This window comes from Odontomachus brunneus, unplaced genomic scaffold (assembly GCF_010583005.1).
Source record: "Odontomachus brunneus isolate Ranch 3 - 2012 unplaced genomic scaffold, Obru_v1 Obru_scaffold_202, whole genome shotgun sequence".
In the NCBI taxonomy this organism is placed as follows: Eukaryota; Metazoa; Arthropoda; class Insecta; order Hymenoptera; family Formicidae; genus Odontomachus; species Odontomachus brunneus.
Window position 1 is genome coordinate 463,096 of NW_022639652.1, and position 7,853 is coordinate 470,948.

The 7,853-nt window shown below is 29.3% G+C and overlaps 1 protein-coding gene across 3 annotated transcripts in view; it reads left to right on the forward strand.

The window, feature by feature from the left end:
• LOC116852095 overlaps positions 1 to 7,853 on the forward strand; it is a 42,205-nt gene that overhangs the window by 12,423 nt on the left and 21,929 nt on the right. The window lies entirely within an intron of this gene.

Below are 7,853 nucleotides of genomic sequence, written 5' to 3' on the forward strand. Positions count from 1 at the left end.
AAGAGTTTGATGGTAGAAAAGATGGATCTTCATCAGGAATATTTTTTGAAATTTCGCCTTCCACAGTGTTATTATTGTTAAGACATGCTAAAAAGAGAAAAATTGTACGTCGAATGTCACAACAATTATAACCTGATGTTGATATATAAAAAAAACATATAATCAATTTTATCTATATAGTTAACAAATAATGAAATACATAATTATTTCAATTATATTAAAAAGTGTGAACTGAATAAATTAATAATTTTTCATATCAAGGTTACTAGATAGTCGCATCGTCCATTTCTTCTTAATTACGTCAGATGTAAAAAAAATGCGTGCTAAAAATTCTCGTAAAATATGTTGAAATAAAAAGATATATCTATAAAGCAACATTTACAATTGAAGCGATCGAGAAAATCTGTAAAATTATCCGAACTACATCGAGATAAAAATATATATCCAGAAAATGACACTTGAAATCGATTAAGTATGTCCCTATTTAGAACACTTTCGTATTGCTCCAACAATTAATACATATATATATATATTAATTGTTATATATTAATTATAACAATAAAAATATATACATGAAATTAATGTATAATAATACAACCTTTTTTTAAACTAATTTATTTCGCCACATTAATTTTACTATTACTTATTGATTCTTAAAGCAAAAGGAAAGTGTTCGATATATTTTAAACGTGTCCTTAATTGATCGCAAATGTCATGTTATGAATATATTTTATTATTTCGACATATTTTGTAAGAATTTTTAGCATATATTTCCTCGAATTTGATGCCAATAAAAAAGAGATGAGCGATGCAAATATTCAAAACAAAAAAATAATAATTAAATATATAAGCATTTCACTTATATTAAATAAAGGTGAAATAAAAAAGTGCTTTTTTATATTGAAGATACAATAAATTATACAAGATCTTGTATAATTTTCCGCCTTTGCATAATTTATTCTTACACCTTGTTACTTCAACAAAATATGAATAAATAGAAGTTTATGATTTGAAAAGGAACTAAAATAATTATCGTATATACAGTACACACTGTTTTGCGTTTAGAACGTACAACACTTATGGCGAATTCGGTTGGATGCACTAGTGCACACTCAGTGCGCACTAAGGCCTGTTCGCAATTTTTTCTTATACTTAAACATCGTCTTAGAAACTTTTTTAATACCTCTTAAACCAATAAAATAATCTGTACAGCATCCGCACACATCGTTTTACCGGTTAAAAGTTTTTGAATATATAATTAAGACGACTTTAAATATAAGAACGGATTATAAACAAGCCTTAGTGCGCACTGAATGTGCACTAGTGCATCCAAACGAATTCGCAATTAAAATATTACAGACGTTGGAGCGAGTTTAAAATTGTTTATTATACAATAAAAAGAATATATAATGTGATGGAGATAATTATTTGTTAAATATTCTCAAAGATATATTTAGATAAAGATAATAATACCTAATGTTATTTTCTTCAAATGTTTTAGCATTAATTGCCAAACATAATCAACACATATTTATACAAGAGAATGAATGTAGTTTCTTTTAAACCACATACCTTTAGTGGAAACAGCTGCGCGTATTTCGAAACGCTTAGAAGTTGTAGAGATAGCAAGGAGATGCTGGGAAGAGATGAAAAGAAGATGGAGTAGGGGAAAAGTGGAGGAAGGTGGGAAAGGGAGAGAGAGGAATGTATGAGGGGGTGGAAGAGAGAGAGAGAGAGAGGGAAAGGGGGAGGGAGAGAGAGAGAGAGAGAATAACATAAAAAGAAGCCTCTGTGGTGATGTGTTCAAATAAATCGCAATCTTCGTATACTTCAAACACATTATCACGCCAGTTATACGAAACATTATCTAAAATTATATTATATAATAACGTAATATATAAATGAAAGATAAAAATAAATAAACATATAAATACATTGTATACAAAATAAAAATAAATATAAATACATTGTTAACGTAAGAAAAATGTTAACTAAAAATGCGGGTACATTTTTATAAATATAAAAAGCTAAGTAGAAAAACCAAATAAAAGACCGTTTTTTTAAAGTTTTAGACTTAAATTATTCAAAATCAACAGAAAACAGTACAGGTGTCCTATCATTGATATTCAAATTGATTAACAAATGTTATAAGGATACAGAAACATAATATATGACATATATATTATATATATCATATACAACATATGTATATATATATATATATATATATATATATATATATATATTTATAGTTGTATCTATACATACATTTTGATACGAAAGTTTATATAAGTTTAGATAAACTAAAGCACCCTTTACGGAAAAATAGTATTAAAATTTCAATACTTAGTATTGACATTGTAATACTGAGTATTCAGATTTAGTATTAGTCAATATTATTATTCCGTAACCCAATCAGAAAAAGATATTTAAAAATCATTTGAAAAACATTTTTAAAACGTTCAATATAATGAGATAAGTTCACTCTTTTTCATTGAAAAAACGTTTTTTCAACGTCTGAAGAAATGTTTTGCTTTTTTTAATATTTAATAAACGTTTATTTTAACATTTAGAAAATGTTTCTCTAAAATATTTTACATAAACGTTTATTACATATTAAAACAAGCAAAACATTTCTTCAGACGCTGAAAAAACGTTTTTAAAAGGAAAAAGAGTGAACTTATCTCATTATTTTTAACATTTTAACAATGATTTTTAAAATGTTTTTTAATATGTTTTTAAATTTCATTTCCTGATTGGGAAGGGACTATATTTCAAGTTTGTATTTTACAGCTGCACATTTTGCACTGTTTTGCAGACTTTCACTTTTACTTTATAATGGGTCCATTCTAAAATAGATACTTTCATTTTAACTCCAAGCCGAGAAACTTAATGCATTAATAAAAAACATATTTTTTGTCTAACCTTTGAGGTTTTCAGCGCCATCCTGGACATCTCTGTCCGAAACGTTTAGTGACGTTGACAGATTCAATTGACTACAAATCTCTACTGAGCTGAGAGTTTGTTTAACAACAGAATTTGTTGCCTGCTGTATCACAGATTGAACAACATTTTCATGAAATGATATGTTTGATGATAAACAAGATGGATCCTCGTTATGAATATTTTTGGAAATGTCGTCTCGCACAATATCATTGCTATCAAGATATGCTAAGAATAGAAGAAATAATATTTTTATGTACTTAAACTTATAGATTTTATGTTGATATATTTAAAAAATGTGATCACGCACATATTTATTCATATAACTTTGACTCCTCAACCTGAATTCTTGAAAAATATGGCACAAGACATTTTGATGAAAAGCTATACTTCATGTTACGTATATTACAACTCTTCATCGAAATATCGTATGCGATATTTTTCAAAAATTCAGCCCTTGGATATTCGCGTCGCTCACTTTTTTTTAATGATGTCAAAAGCGAAGAAACGTTAGAGATTTTTGCGAACTACATCGAAATAAAAATATATATTCAGAAAATGACACATGAAATTGATAAAGTATGTCCCTATTTAGAACACTTTCGTATTAATTTAACAATTAATAAAGAACCATAAAATTAATGTATCATACAACCTTTTTTTAAACTAGTTTTCTCATTATTTCACCACATTAATTTTATGATTACTTATTGATTGTTAAAGCAAAAGGAAAGTGTTCTATATATTTTAAACGTGTCCTTAGTCGATCGCAAATCATTTTATTAATATATTTTATTATTTCGACGTATTTTGTAAAAATTTGTAGCATACATTTCCTCGATGTTGATGCCAATAAAAAAAAAGATCAGCGGTGCGAGTATTCAGAAACAAAAAATAATACTTAAATACATAAGCATTTCACTTATTTTAAGAAAGATGTTATAAAAAAAATGCTGTTTTATATTAAAGCTACAATAAATTATACAAGATCTTAATAATTTTCCGCCTTTGCATAATTTATTCTTACATCTTGTTACTTCAACAAAATAGAAATAAACAGAAGTTTATGATTTGAAAAGGGGATCCAAAATAATTATCGTATATACCGTACACCTTTAGGAAAAATTATTTTAATTTGTTCAAATTAACTTAAAGTTGCTTAAAGTTACTTAAAGTTATTTATAGTTAACTATAAATAACTTTAAATAACTTTAAGTAACTTTAAGTTAATTTGAACAAATTAAAGTAATTTTTCGTTAGGGCACACCGTTTTGCATGTAGAACGTACAACACTTAAAATTTTACAGACGTTGGAGCGAGTTTAAAATTGTTTATTCTACAATAAAAAGAATATGTAACGTGATGCAGATAATTATTTGTTAAATATTCTCAAAGATATATTTAGATAAAGATAATAATACCTAATGTTATTTTCTTCAAATGTTTTATTATTAATTGCCAAACATAATCAACACATATTTATACAAGAGAATAAATGTAGTTTCGTTTACACCACATACCTTTAATGGAAACAGCTGCGCGTATTTCGGAACGCTTAGAAGTTGTAGCCTCTGTGATAATGTGTTCAAATAAGTCGCAATTTTCGTATACTTCAAACCCATTATCACGCCAGTTATACGAAACATTATCTAAAATTATATTATATAATAATGTAACATACAAATGAAAGATAAAAATAAATAAACATATAAATACATTGTGTACAAAATAAAAATAAATATAAATACATTGTTAACGTAAGAAAAATGTTAACTAAAAATGCGGGTGAATTTTTAGAAATATAAAAAGCTAAGTAGAAAAACTAAAAGGAAGATCGTTTTAAAAAAATGTTAAATTTAAATTTGTCATAAACAATGGAAAACAGTACAGGTATTGTAACATTAATTTTCAAATTGATTAGCAAATGTTATAATAGTACAGAAGTTTTGCAGACTTCCATTTTTCCTTTATATTGAACCCATTCTTAAAAAGATAATAATTATATTTCTGATTTAAAATTAAAACATTTTTAAAATTAAACATTTTTTTTTATTAAAAAATTAAAACAACAAAAGAGAGAGAGAGAAAGAGAGAGAGAGAGAGAGAGAGAGAGAGAGAGAGAGAGAGAGATCCTCAAATATAAAACACATTTCTTGTCCAACCTTTGAGATTTTCAGTATCATCCTGGACATCTCTGTCCGATACCTTTTGTGACGTTGAGATACCCAATTGAGTAGACGTCTTTACTGAGCTGAGAGTTTGTTTACCAACAGAATTTGTTGCCTGTTTTATTACAGATTGAGCAGCATTTCCATCAAAAGATGTGTTTAATGCTGAACAAGATAGATCCTTATTATGAGTATTTTTGGAAACGTCTCGCACAATATCATTTCTATCATGACATGCTAAGAGAAAAATGGATGTTAAATTACACAAGAATAATATATTTTGTGCTAATAGATAAGAAAATATAATCACATTTACTTATATAGTTAATTATTAATCAAATATATAATTAGTTCTATTAAATTTAAAAAATAGCGCTATATTTTATTTTGATATTATTAATAACTTGCAGCAAAATATTATAAATATATAATAATACCAATAAATAAACCATTTTACCACTTTGCTTTTGAGCTTGCGCCAAGTCATCTTCGTTGTGCATGTTTGATAAAGTACGTTGTAATAAAATTTTAGGTACGTTGTTAGCTAAAGAATGCTTAATATCATTAAGTACATTAATACTTTCTATAATAAAAATAAATAGAATAAAGTTTTTAAAATAGAATAAAGTTAGAATATTAAAGATTACAAAAGTTAAATATTCTAAAATTAGATTAGTGTTAAATATAACAAATAAAAAATAAAATAGTGCAACTCGCCATACTTAACATGTTTTTGTTATATATTATCTATTTATATGATTAATTTCGTACGTGTTGAATAAATTACTACTTGCACATAACTAGAAATTTTATACACATATATATACATATATTTTTTTTTTGTATAAATGCTATGGTATTTATACTTACCATGTTGCGCTAAGATACGACAAGTATACTTCACATTTTTATATTTTGCTACATATTCATTTCCATGTCTCGTAACATCTCTTGATTTACAAATAAAGTAAATCCCATCGTTGAACAATACGAGCACAAACATTGTGTCTGTTTTTTATTATATACTACAGTATACGTGGCGACGTACACATCTACGTTTTATTTATTAGGAGCACCTCTTTCCGTTGCACTAGTAAATACTATGGAGGATTATCTTATAATCTTTACTTCATATACTGAAATTTATTAAAGATATAATCTAATTATCTTTATGTGATTTTAAATAACGATTATATCAGGTAAATATATTAATGACCGGATATAACTTACCTCCGGATAGTGTCTCTTCTTACTCTCTCTTCTTTATTTTATTTGGCTGTGCAGACTTTATCTGTTAGTGCTTTCGTCCAAAGTACCAATGTATTATAAAAAAATCGGGTCTAAATGTGTTTAAACACGTTTGTGCTTCATGGCGGTTACACTCCTCCGGATATTGTTATTATTCTAATGTTTTAATATTGGTTCATATCCACAGGACGCGGCAACGCTTGCCGCGCGGCGAAAGTTCGCGTGACAGCCAATCAATATGTTGTTTTTCCGTAAGAGGTAGAAGGTTATTACGGAAAGCAGCATATTGATCGGCTGTTGCGCGAACTTCCGTCGCACGGTAAGCGTTTCCGCGTTCTGTGTGCAGGAGCCAATATTGGTTCCTGGAGGTCGATTGTGTATCACATCATTTGGCGAAAATGATAAAAGTGAGCGAATTTACCATAATACTTGCAATTTCATTGGTCAACATGTAGTGAATTTCCTCACTTTTGTCATTTTCATCTTGTTTCAAGATACATAATCGACCCCTTGCACACAGAACGCGGAAACGCTTGCCGCGCGGCGGAAGTTTCAGACTTCAATTATTGGTTGAGCGCACTCTGACTTAAGTGGCCCTACGCTATTGCACAGATGCTTCCATCGTATATGTAAGAGACAGCAAAAGATGAATTCAGATAGAATATCTCGCGCTTTGACGAATTTGGAAATATATGAGAATAGATATGAATGAGTAGGGCCTTGGTAGGTTCCAGAGGCAACTTCCAAAAATCACCGGTCTGAACACGTTCAAACACGTTCAAACACGTCTTAACATGCCGGCGGTTAAACCGAAACTCGCGGCGGAAGTTTGCGCGATAGCTAATCAATGGCTGCGTTCAGAAAACATATTGATCAGTGAGCGGTCAGTGATTATTGGTCCTTTTTGTTAGCTCCCTAATGTTAGACCAATTGCGTTGACTAATTATTCAACCGTTGTGCAATAGTTGTGTCTTCTGAACGCACCCATTGGTCCTTACTGTTAAATCCCTAACTTTAGACCAATTACGTTGACTAATTACTCAACGGTTGTAAAACCGTTGTGTTTTCTGAACATAGCCAATGGCCGCGTTCAGCAGAACAAGTGATCAGTAAGCGCTCAGGGAGTTCTTGTATCTGGCATATTCTTTTAGATCTCAAAATATACTCCAATCAGTTGCAAGAGCTCCCTGAGCGCTTAATAATCACTTGTTCTGCTGAACGCAGCCAATGTGTCTGTTTTCTATTCCTGCACTACTGAACTGGTGCGATAAGTTAGAGTGAGACAAGTATATTTTTTCTCGCTCTAACTTATTGCACCAGTTCAGCAGTGCAGGAACGAAAAACAAACCTAATATGTTGTTTTTCCGTAAGAGCTACAAGGTTATTACGGAAAACAGCATATTGGTTGGCTGTCGCGCAAATTTCCGCCGCGCGACAAACGTTTCTACATTCTGTGTACAGGAACCATACAAATGAGTATTTCACAGGATTGGG